This window comes from Cervus canadensis, chromosome 28 (assembly GCF_019320065.1).
Source record: "Cervus canadensis isolate Bull #8, Minnesota chromosome 28, ASM1932006v1, whole genome shotgun sequence".
In the NCBI taxonomy this organism is placed as follows: domain Eukaryota; kingdom Metazoa; phylum Chordata; class Mammalia; order Artiodactyla; family Cervidae; genus Cervus; species Cervus canadensis.
In genome coordinates, this window is record NC_057413.1 from 40,800,427 (window position 1) to 40,812,848 (window position 12,422).

General features: G+C 50.1%; 1 protein-coding gene across 3 annotated transcripts in view; it reads left to right on the forward strand.

Moving 5' to 3' along the window:
- The first annotated feature begins 2,136 nt into the window (after nt 1–2,136).
- Nucleotides 2,137–12,422, forward strand: part of PPARD (peroxisome proliferator activated receptor delta) — an 86,417-nt gene continuing 76,131 nt past the window's right edge. Inside the window, exon 1 of one of the 3 annotated variants that reach the window (XM_043449615.1) lies at nt 2,137–2,288. The gene's annotated coding sequence lies outside the window, so the exon portion shown is untranslated. The remainder of the gene's footprint in view (nt 2,289–12,422) is intronic. The other 2 variants (XM_043449616.1, XM_043449617.1) reach the window with 2 other exon arrangements.

Consider the following 12,422-nt stretch of genomic DNA (forward strand, 5'->3'; position numbering starts at 1 on the left):
CACAGGGATTTGCTTTTTTCTCTGGACACAGTGGGGCAGAAGGGAGAATGGTGGGGCAGGGAGGAGAGGTAGTAATTTGGGAAAAGGCCAGGCCCTAAGGGGAAAAGAGCCAATCAGAAAACTTCAACTTTACGAAGAATGTCCACTGTGTGAGTTTAAACTATTTGCAATGCGTCATGTGATCCTGCCCCAGGGCCCAGAGCATCATACCATCTATACCCGTGAATGTTTTGTGTGGGAAGAGGTTTGGGCAGTCCTCAGGAAGGGCTGAGTTTCATCTCTACATTTCTGAACTGTGACTGCAACAGCCTCGCAGAAGCTGAAGCCTAGAGGCAGAGAGATTTATGAGAATATAAATCCCCCAGAAATTTGCAGAAATCTTAGGGAAGGCTTTGACTTCCACAGCCCATTCTTCCTTCCATCTCAAAGGCAAGGAGGTTGATGTCTGAATTACAAAAGTACTGCACATTCATTTCACAAAGTGGGGGGTGGGGTGGGGAAAGAGAGAAGCAGAGAGAAAAAAATCACTCAGTTCTATTAACCAGATATCTGAGGGTGTAGCCTGGGGAGTATATGAGAGAGTGGAGTGTAATCTTTATGTTAAAGATGATGGAGAGGAGATAATATACCTACAGAGTTTGTTCATCTCCAGATGACAAATCCAATCTCTTTCATAAGATTGCCTTCTAGGGACTTCCCAGGTGGTCCAGTGGTCAAGAATCCGTCTGCCGATAAATATTTATTTATTTTTTTTAAAGACTGCATCCCAGCTGCTAGGTACTTTAAAAAAAAATTCATTTATGGCTGCACTGGATTGCTGCACGCAGGATATAGTTCCCCAAGCAGGAATCAAATCCAGCCTATTTGCATCGGGAGAGCAAAGTCTTAGCCACTGGACCACCAGGGACCTCCCTGCTAAGTACCTTTTTATGGTCTATCTGAAGGTTGGGATGACAGGTCCCTTCCAGGTCCTAAAGACCTGGGTTAAATAGGGACAACAGAATTTTCTACAACAGGAGGAAGGATGTTCTCCATTTACAGGGCAAGTATTTTAGATAAATGAGAAGATAAGTAAGAAATCCAGGACCATAAATTTCTAGTTGTGGTGGTTTAGTCGCTCAGTCGTGTCGGACTCTTTGCAACACCACGGACTGTAGTTCGACAGGCTCCTCTGTCCATGGGATTTCCCAGGCAAGAATACTAGAGTAGGTTGCCATTTCCTACTCTGGGGAATCTTCCCCACCCAGGAATGAAATCCGGGTCGCAGCATTACACCTGGATTCTTTACCGACTGAATCACCAGGGAAGTCTAAATTTCTAGTTACAGAAGCCTCTTGAAGGCCGAAGAATTGATGCTTTTCAACTGTGGTGTTGGAGAGACTCTTGAGAGTCCCTTGGACTGCAAGGAGATCCAACCAGTCTATCCTAAAGGAAATCAGTCCTGAATATTCATTGGAAGGATTGATGCTGAAGCTGAAACTCCAATACTTTGGCCACCTGATGTGAAGAACTGACTCACTGGAAAAGACCCTGATGCTGGGAAAGATTGAAGGCGGGAGGAGAAGGGAACGACAGAAGAGGAGATGGTTGGATGGCATCACCAACTCGATGGACTTGAGTTTGGGTACGCTCCGGGAATTGGCGATGGACAGGGAAGCCTCGCGTGCTGCAGTCCATGGGGTCGCAAAGAGTCCACACGACTGAGCGACTGAACCGAACTGAACTGAACTTGAAGGACAAAGCCCTTTTGTGAAAATCAGAGGGAGCATAGTCTTCTTCAGCGGAATATCCAGGTTCCAGCCTCCGTAATGCCTCTCACTGCAAGTCACACACCTTCTCTGGGGCTGTTTCTTCCCTGGAAGGATAAGGAGACGGTACTAAGATAATCATTACGTTCCCTTCCAACTTCCAATCCTCTTCTGTGATACTTGCCAGACGTGTCTTACCGGTCCTGGAGCTTCCGCCTCGGCTCCTCCCTGGGCACCAGAGGGCGCTGCAGGTGGGCCCGGCGCCGCGTGCGGTGGGCGGAGCGGCAGAGTCTGGGGGAGGATCCCAGGCGTGCGGTGATTGGCCGCGACCAAAGCGGAAGGGGGCGTGGAAAAGAGGGGGCGGGGACGAGCGGCCCGGTGACGTCGCGCTGGCGGGGGCGGGGCTGGGCCGCGCAGCGTGTGACGCCGCAGCCGCCGCGCGGAGCCGGGGATTAATGGGAAAAGTTTTGGCAGGAGCCGGAGGCGCCTGCGGAGCCTGTGGGACGGCGGCGGCGGCGGCGCGGGGGGCAGCCGGGACAGGTCAGTCCGGGTCCTGGGAAGTGGGTCGGCGGAGCGGCGGAGGCGGGAGAGCCGCGGGCCCGGGCTGAGGCGAGCCGCGAGCCTGGTGCGCGAGGCCCGGCGGGGAGTGGAGTGCGGGGCGAGAGGCGCAGGGGGTCCATCGACCCGGCGGCCGTCGCTTCCCGTCGCTCGGGCCCGGGCGGGCCGCGGCCGTCCGTGGCTCTCCGGGCACCCCTCCCCGCTGCCGCTGCGCCCCCAGCCTTTGGACGCCCGTCGCTTGTCGAGCCCGAACTGTGGGCCTCCTCCCCTCGACCCCCAGACTTCTGCGGCCCCTTCTGGGCCTCGTGTCTTCGCCTCTTCCCACTCCTGTGTTCTGAGAGCCGGAGTCTCAGGCTCTGGGTCCCCTCCCACCCCTGCCTCTCATCTCTTTCTCCATCCCTCCTCTGATGTCCCCAAAGCCTTGACCCTCTTTGCCCAGGGTCTCCTTGGAGAGCTTCTCTGCCCTCCCCCGCCTCATCATCCTTCTCTTCGTCCTCCTATCCTTGCCTTCCCAGTCTTTGCTCTCTTTCCCCATCCCCGTCCTCTCTTTCCCCCAGTTGCCTGCCCGCCCCCCCGCCCCAGTATTACTCCTCCCCCACAGCTTTCCCACCTTGTTACTTGGCTTTTTCAGCCCATGCCTTCAATCCCTGTCTACCTAAGCCTCTCCTACCCTGGTTCCCCGCAGAAGCCCCGTTGTTTTTTTGCCCCACTCTCAAGATTTCTTTCTAGTCAGCCCTGTCCCCTGCATTCCTGTCATCCACCTCCCCTTCCCTCCCAGTTCCTTGCCTCTGCTTCTGGGAGAAGCATTGAGCTCCAGACACTACTTTGTTTCCCATGACCTACAGATGAGATCCCCGTGGGGTAGGGTGTGCAGTCCTTGATTGAAGTAAGGCTCTGAATGTCTGAAGTGAATATAACGTGTGTCTGTGTGGGAGAATTTACTCGGGTGTTGCGTCAGGGATAATGTCCAGTTTATAGATCATTCTCCCAGTCTCAGCTGAGTACTTCCCCTTTATGGGTTTGTTGACTTCCAGGAACCCTTGAGGAGAGACCAGCCGCTGAATTGGGTGTGTGCCAGGGGTAGTTGGAGGCCTCATCCAACTCTTTTCCCCTTCCAGGAAACAGGGCTTTGTGGCTTTACACTCTGGACATATTATACACATTTAAGCCATGATACCCCAGCCTGTCTCTGCCCTTCCTCCTGCCCTCCACCCAATGCCCCATCCCAGGGAGCTAAGAGAAGTCTCCAGAGAATGCCTGTGGACCTCAACCTGTTTCCTCTGTACTGACTCCAGAACATTTTTTTCCTGTTTAAGTTTTGAAATAGATTGCCAGCCTGATAGCCCTGGGGCTGGCAGGTATCTATCCCTCTTGTTATTGGTGGCTCAAACCACCTGCTGATCTTTCCCTCACGCATCTCTTAACCCACTGAGTGAGTGTGTTCTGGGCTTCTGATGTCAAATCACTGAGCAGGTTCTCCTGAAGGTTTTTCTCCTTCTGTTTTCCTTGGGCGCTTCATTTCCTGTGACTCCAAGAGGGAGGCTGACACTGAGGTTCTGTTCCATTTGCCCAGGCGTAGCCGAGGCTATCAGGTCGTATCTGCCCAAGCAGTTTGTGGGTCTGCTTTAGGAAGACAGTGCCAGGAGCTTGCCTTGCTTCCAATCACAGGCATCGTCCTCTCTGGGGCTGGAGAACCCACCATGTTCGTGGTGCATCTGGATGTTTAACCTTCTTGCCAAGGTGAAAGTTCGTCACAAATGTGTTCAGTTTGAGCTCCTTTATTTGGTGTTAGTCCTCTCGGGGACTCGGGAGATGTTCAGGAAGTAACATATCCTCTGTTTCTGTCCAGTCTGATCTTGAAGGATTCTGAAAGTGTGACCCACTCGCAGGTTCAAAAATGAAAGCCTGTTGTTTCACCTGGCTCTGGGTTTCTGGGTCTCCTCTTTTGAGGATCGTGCTCTCTGCCTTTGAGCCAGAATTGAATACAGAATTGGCAGCCTTCAGGAGCTGTGGTGGAGAGCCAACTGAATCGGCCAGACCAAACTTTAAGGTTTTGGAGCCCTCCTGTGCACAGACCCTTTTCTGTGAGAGGAATAGGGCTGTGGAAGGCTGAGCCAGTCCCCTTTCCCAAGCAGCACTAGGGGAAGGATTTGGGCAGACAGGACCAAAAGGGGTCCCTTGTTGCTATAGAAAACATCAGGTGAGTCCTGATGAAGTTGGGGTCGTGTGTTTGGTAGTCCTTTCGTCCATCCTCTGGCTCCCCAGGACTTCATCCAACTCTTTTGAGCTGTTTGCTGCTCCTCTGCCTGCTTACCCACTGGTTGCACTCTCCACTGAGGCGGCCAGTGAGAAGGGCTCGAGAGGAGGTCAGGCCCGGTCCTTGGGGAGCAGCTTGGGCACCAGCAGCTCCGGCCAGATAGCTTCTTGCAGTTTGTGCACCTGGTCGTCTTCTGTGTAGGTAGTCGTGATTATCCAGGACCGAGTGCCCGTGATTTTTGCAGAGCTCAGCAGACAGGCCGCTGACTTTGTCCCACAGATAGGGTCGCCCAGCAGCCCTCAGCTCAGTGACCCGCTCTGTTCGGCTGCCTTTCTCCTCGCTTCTCCACTCCTGCTTTCCTCCTCCGTGCACGCAGGAAGAGTTGCTGCCACACAGCCTTCCAGTCCTACCTGTGGTCCCTCAGAGTCCGCTCCCCAGGGCCCGGTGAGAGGATAGCCAGTGTTGGGCGCTGGCCTGGGAAGCTCGTCGGCCTCTTTTTTGGACAGAATGCCGCTGTCCTGGCTGTTGTGCAAGCTGTCCCCAGGGCCTGCGGCTCCCGGCGTGTCCTGGGATGGTGCAGCTTCTCTCAGAAGGGGCTGGCCCTTTCTCTGCTAAAGGCTTCAGCTGTCTTCTGTCACTGAGCCCCACCTCCTAGGGTGCTACCTGCAGGCTGGGAAGCTAAACTATGGGGCCTTCCTCTGTGCCTTTGGATCCGGAGGGAGGAGCCACTCGCAGCAGCCGAGTTTGGTGATGTCAGGAGAGCTGGGCACATGCTTGAGCCTGGCAGGGAGAAAACAGCCCCTTGCATCAGGTTTCAGATACCCGGGTCTTCTTCCATGGCACATGGTTCTTGGCCTTCATGGCTCAGAGGCTGGTGATGAGGGTGTGACTCCAGTGCTGTCTCCACTGGGCTGTGATCAAGGAATCAAGTATGACTCAGGGCATCTCTGCTGCCACCCGTGGGGAGTGTTGGACTCCGGCTACTTCCTCACCTTGCCAGCTCCTCCCACCCACCTGGTAGAAGCAGCAAAGCCAGTGTCTGCTGACTTGGAAATGAGCAGATGACTTCCAGGATTGGGAAATATTTGCTGACTCAGGCTCAGAATCACAACATCTCAGGGTGTGTGTCAGTGACAGAGAAGGAGCCAGGTTGCCCTGGGAGCACCCTCTGAGCCCTCATGTTTCATTATAATGTATCAGAGCTGTTTTTCTGACGCCCCGTGTCTCTCAGTTAAAGATGGGGGGTTTCTTTCTCTCCTGAAGCCTTGTGCGGTGTTTTGGGGTATGTACATGGTACTCACGCAGTGGCTTCTGTTCACCAACAGATGAGGACAGATGCACCAAAGAGGTAATCCTGTCTTTCTTACCTCGGGTCTTCTGACAACTGATGGATGTGATTTCTCTAGCGCGGGGTCCCAGATCCCAGGCCCCTGTCACTGCATCTGGTAGTGACAGTAATTAATTAATTATTGAATCTGTGGCTTACATGGTTTTTTTGAGGAGCATTAAGGTTTTCACCTTTACACTCACTGAAACATAAATTCCACAAGGGAGAGGTCTTATTTTATTTCCTGTTGTGTCTAGGGACAGTGTCTGGTACAGAGGAGATGCTAAGTAAATATTGAATGAATAAAGGTACAGACTTTCTTCTCTGTCCATGTGGGTGCCAGGCCACAATGATGGTGTGCATCTTTCTCTTTCATTTATGCAACAAACATTTTTGAGTGCCTGCTGTGTGCCAAGTGTGTTACTAGGCACTTGGAAAATGATGATGGTAAGAAATCAGATTCTGTCCCTGTTCATGGGTCTGTAGTTTGCTGGCATGTATGCGAGAGCTGGGCGTGATACATAGAATTGTTTCTAACATCTCTGCTGGGATATCAGGTCCTCAGGAGAGTCAGAACAATGCTCCGTACTTCCCATTGCTGTTTCCCTATTTGGTTCTCAGGATGCCTGGCAGGTTTTGTAAACTCTCAGAAGGGGAGCACCGTGGAATTCGATGTTAATTGTCCCAACTATCTGGGAAGCCTGGCCATGATGGGGTCTCTGCTGGGGGCCAGGGGAATGTGGGGCTCTTGTTTGATTTGTTTTAATCTCTGAAGCTCAGTAGTTTTAATAGCTGTTTATGGATTTCACTTCCCTTTCTCTGCCTCTAACACCCCATGGGTTTTCCTGTTGCCAAACAGGGTGCTGAGCTCATGTGTCTGTCAGTCTGTGGGGGTCAGGCTGTTTGTGAATCTTGCAGGAAGGTCTCAGGCAAGGGCCCCTCCTATTAATCCAATACCAAGTCTTTTTCTCAGAAGGAAATGTGAATGTGGAAGGAGGAGGATTTGGGAGGACTTCTGAGGTTCTCTGAGAGAAGGCAGAGAGAGAAGTTCCCCATAATCAGGGAGAACTGCTGCGTTGACTTGATTTGCTTGGTCATTTGTTTGAGCAGCAGCTCGCCACAGTGGCAGCTATTGTCCATGTCCAGGGTCAGTTGTCCTGTTCATCTCTTAACTTTGAGCTCCCAGCCCCAGCCGGAAGTTTTCTTTCTCAGTTTCCACTGGCAAAGATGAGGCTGTAGGTTTATCGGATTTTTCAGTGTTAATCTCAAAAAACTGGTGTTGTCATCTTAGTCTTTCCCACCTCAGGCACTTTTTTGGGGCCAGATGCTGTGACAGATGATTTCAGACATGGTCCTTGGCTGTCCCCATGGCCTGGACATATGCATAAAAACGTGTTTTGAACACTGAGAGCCAGTGAGTACTAAAAATATGTGCCATACAAGGACAGTCATTGATAGGAGTGCGTCATCCGTGAGGGTTGGCTTTGTCCCTAAAGAAACTGGGCATCAGATTGGAAGGAAGCTGGTTTATTCTGAAGTCAACTTCATGCTCTTAAAAATTGTTAAGGACGTCATGAACTTTTGTTTACTGTATTGGAAGTTAAAACCAAGGCAGTTTAAAAAATTACTAATTTATGAATTCATTTAATATAATAATAAAACCATTACATTTATCATAAATAACATTTTTAATGAAAAATAACTATTTTCCAAAACAAAAATGTTGAGAGGAGGGACATTGTTTTACATATTTGCTAATGTCTGTTTTAATAGAAGAGAGCTGGATTCTCACAGCTATTTCTGTGTTTAGTCTCTTGAAGTACAGTCTCAGTTAAAGAATATGAAGAAAATCTGGCCTCATACAGAAAGGTAATTGAGAAGGAGAAGCGTATTTTAATAGCTCTTGCAGATAATTATGGATATTCTTCTTTTATACTGTACCCAAACTGGACAAGTGGTAGTTTCTTAAAGGTTAGTTGAAATGTGGAGTCTGAAACCTTATCAACAAACTTCTCATACTTTGTGACATTTATAATCCGTTGGCCCATCTTGCACTTCGCATGGATCTTTTATTTTGGTCTTTGGAAAATATTGGTTCACTGAGTTATATATATTTTCTAAATGTTGACATATTTCATTTTATAACATCAGTAAATCATGTTCAGACCATTGATTTTAACCTTCAAGTACTGGGAAGCTGTGAAGCTCACAGTGGTGGATACAAGTTTTCTATAATGTAAATTTTTTGTTGAAAGCTAGATTTCTTATTGTTGGTAACACACTGTCAGTTTCTTTTCTTGAAGTGACAGCTCACTTCATTTTCAAGAAAAAGTTTGTTAAATACCCAGTCTAAATAATCATAATTTATTTGGCTGTTATTCTTTTCTTTCAAGTAAAAATGGTACTTTATGAAGGAAAACAAAAGTGGCTAGTTTAGCTTGCAACTCAAACAATTGCCCAATTGTTTTTCTTTGGAACAGTCTTGGAACTCCTGATTTGTTATAAAGGATATTTAAAAGACATGTACTTGGGACATCCCTGGTGGTCCAGTGGTTAAGACTCCTCTCTTCCCCTGCAGGGGGCACAGGTTCAATTCCTGGTTGGGGAACTAAGGCCATGCATGCCTTGTGGCGCAGCCTAAAAAAAAGAAGACATGCACTCAAGGAGCATGATTTAATAAAGTTAGTTTTTTATTGGTTCATCTAGGACATTCTTAAGTGAAATTGGCACATTATTATTTTTCATGATTCTGTGGGTTGACTGGGCTCAGCTGGGTAATTCTAACTTGTGGTCTGTCATGTTGCTATAGTCAAGTGGAGACCAAGGCAGGAGTCATCTGAACGCCCAGCTGGGCTGGATGTCCACACTGGCTCACTCACATGGCACTTGATGCTAGGTTTTGACCAGGGTCCCTACACGGGGCCTCTGCATGTGCCCTGTGCCTCTCACGGTATGGCAGCTGTTCTGAGCAGAAATCTAGAAAGACTGAGTGTGTTGAGAGATACAGGCAGGGTTTCTTAGGGCCTCGCCTTGGAAGTCACACAATGTCACTTTGTGTTTTCTTGGTCATCGGACCGGTTCAGATTCAGGAGAGGGCTGCACAGGGGTATGAACAACAGGACACATGGTTCATTGGGAGGGAGAGAGGGCTCCAGGGAGGCCAGGTATCTCTTTTTTTAGCATTCCTTCTGAGAGGTAACCCAGCCTGTAGATGAATACTCACAGGAGAAAAGTGTGTTTTCTCACCATTCCCATTTCTGGAAACCACTGTTAGGAGACTTCTAGTAGCTTGATAGATGTCATTGAATGCCAGGTGAGGAAATTTGTACCCCATGTTCTTTGGGCAATGGGTGACTGCCTATGGTTTTAGAGCATGGAGTCATTATGTTAATATTGCACAAAAGTTGATTAAATGGAGAAAGAATGAAGGTAGAGAGGTTAGGTAGGAGATTACTACAGTAGTCTTAAGTATGAGGAAATTCTTCCTCATGTATAATCTGAGTTCCTCTGTTTGCTGTTGAAATTAATTGATTTTGAGCTGCCAGCCACACAGATTAAGTTCACAGAGCCTGGGTGGAGTAACGCGCACACACACATACACACACGTTGTTTAGGGGTGCTGATACACCAGAGAGGCTAAAGGGCTCACAAAAGTTAGAAGGCAACTGAATTTAGGTTTTGTTGGCAAGACACATTAAAAAGTTCTTCATAGTTTATCAGATAAGAATCAGGAAAGATAAAGTTTCATGTGACACGCTGACAGTTTCAGTATCCCTGACCAAGAGGGAGTGAGGAAGAGAGTGAGAAGAAGGGGACAGATGAAAGGATGGGAGGGAGAGGGATGAAGAGGGGGAAGGAAGAGGGCTGGGGGAGGGGGGCGGGAAACAGCAAACAGAGACAGAGGACAAGGCTGGAGGAACTGCTTGAGACCCAGCTAAGACTGCTGTCACGGGTCTCCAGCCTAAGGGCAGGGGCTGGCTGCTTCCACAGTTCCCGGGGCCCTGGCTGCCGAGCTCAAGCACCTCATGCCCTTGACCTGTCTCTGTGGCTCTTTCTGTCCGAGAAGACGCCCGGGGAAGGGCTGGAGCGGCATTAGTGTCGGGCAGAGCTGGATGTGACTCTTAGTGCTCAGGGTGTGGGGTTGTGACGTGGAGACTGAGGAGCCTCCGTAAGTGCTGGGTTCTCCGGGGCACTCTGCTCAGGAGGAAGTGGTTTCCTGCACCAGCCCCTCCCCCACTGACAGCCGTCTTCATCTGCTCCTCAGTAGTTCCTGGAGTTCGGGGCAGTATGTGGCCCTTCTTCTCCTTTCACGTCCCATCTGCAAAGCCTGACTTCTCCCAGGCCTTGGTGTCCTCTCAGCAGCTCTCCCGAGACCCTTCCCGAATTATCTACAGCTCGTAGCAATACAGCTTTGAAAGAGATCCCCCACGAGACGGATCCTGAAGGGAGTCTCCCGGGTGTTATGAGAAAATGACCTCATGTTTAAGTTCATTTCTTTATTATTGTATTGTTCAGTTCAGCTCAGTCGCTCAGTCGTGTCCGACTCCTTGCGACCCCGTGAATCGCAGCACGCCAGGCCTCCCTGTCCATCACCAGCTCCCAGAGTTTACTCACATTCATGTCCATCGAGTCGGTGATGCCATCCAGCCATCTCATCATCTGTCATCCCCTTCTCCTCCTGCCCCCAATTGTATTGTTAGGGACCTAAAAACAGATTTTTGTTGCTTTCCTTTGTAACCTGCTATGACTGTCTGGTCCTTATCTTATGACTGCTTTTGGCACTTCCTTCATCCAAGAATTGTGACCTCAGTGGCCCAGAGTTTCTTGGCTACCGCTCCGCTGGAAGCGCAAGCCAGCTCTGCTCGCCTGCCGGCAGTGAGGGCCAGGCAAGCTACTCTGCGTACACAGCTGTCTGCAGGCCCGCTCGCCTCCCAGACAGGCCGTCCTTGAACTTGCCAGAACCCAGAGCTCGCTGATCATCCCTTTTTCCAAACAGGCAGGCCAGGTGTGCCTTTACCGTTTCCCTTAATCCCATAAAGCATTCCTTGCTTGTGGCTGTCACTCTGCTTTCTTCACCTCCAGTGCTGTCTTCTCTGGCGTCGGGTTTCTCAGCCCCAGCACTGTAGACATTTTGGGCTGGTGCCTCTTTGCTGTATGGGCTGTCTGCATATTGTAGCGCGTCAAGCGTCATCCCTGGCTTCTACCCACCAGATGCCAGTTTTACCCCCCCAACCTTGGTGAAAACCTGAAATGTCTCCAGACATTGCTACATGTCCCCTTGGGACAAAGTCACCCCTGGTTAAGAACCACTCCTCTGTCATTTCCCTACTAAATATTTTTAGCCAGCTGGGTCCACTGGTGACCCAGTGGATCAATAAAACCCATGAGATAAGCATATCGTTCTTACAGTGGAAATTTATCATCCTCAGTCACCTCCCTGAGCCCTTGAAGGCTTTGAGGGGAATGAGCAGCACATTCCAACCAAGAAACCGTGTGGTGCTACACAGCAGAGGGACCGCGTCCCGGGTTTAAAGCCGTATCCTGGGGCAGCTGTGTTTCTCTTGCTTTGCCTCTTCGTGTCTTTTGATGTCTGGGCAGAAGCCACCTCGCTGTAACTCCCAGAGGTGCCGTGTGGAGCAGAGTGGGTAGTATGCAGTGTTCGGACTGACTTTAACCTGGCCCTTCCTGGCATCAGATATCACCAGCTAATCTGGAACCTCTCTCTAGACTCAGATGGGTTCTCACAGCCCTCCTCCCAAGTCAGGTCTCGTGGGAGAAAACTTACCTGCCATCCCAATCACTGCAGACAGTGATTGCAGCCATGAAATTAAAAGACACTTACTCCTTGGAAGGAAAGTTATGACCAACCTAGATAGCATATTAAAAAGCAGAGACATTACTTTGCCAACAAAGGTCCATCTAGTCAAGGCTGTGGTTTTTCTAGTGGTCATGTATGGATGTGAAAGTAGGCCTGTGGAGAAAGTTGAGTGCCGAAAAATTGATGCTTTTGAACTGTGGTGTTGGAGAAGATTCTTGAGAGTCCCTTGGACTGCAAGGAGATCCAACCAGTCCATCCTAAGGGAGATCAGTCCTGGGTTTTCACTGGAAGGACTGATGCTGAAGCTGAAACTCCAATACTGTGGCCACCTCATCTGAAGAGTTGACTCATTGGGAAAGACCCTGATGCTGGGAGGGATTGGAGGCAGGAGAAGAAGGGGATGACAGAGGATGAGATGGCTGGATGGCATCACTGACTCGATGGACATGGGTTTGGGTAGACTCCGGGAGTTGGTGATGGACAGGGAGGCCTGGCATGCTGTGGTTCATGAGGTCGCAAAGAGTCAGACACGACTGAGCGACTGAACTGAACTGAACTGAAGCCCATCTCGAGCTTGTTCATCTGGCCCGATCCTTTCCTTGCAGCTGCCCCTCCGTTGGAGGCTTTCAGGCCAGTCCAGAGACCGTGCTGGGTTCCCTTGACCCTCAGCATGTGCATCCTGAGATGGACTTCTGTGTGGTCCCCCAGGGACTT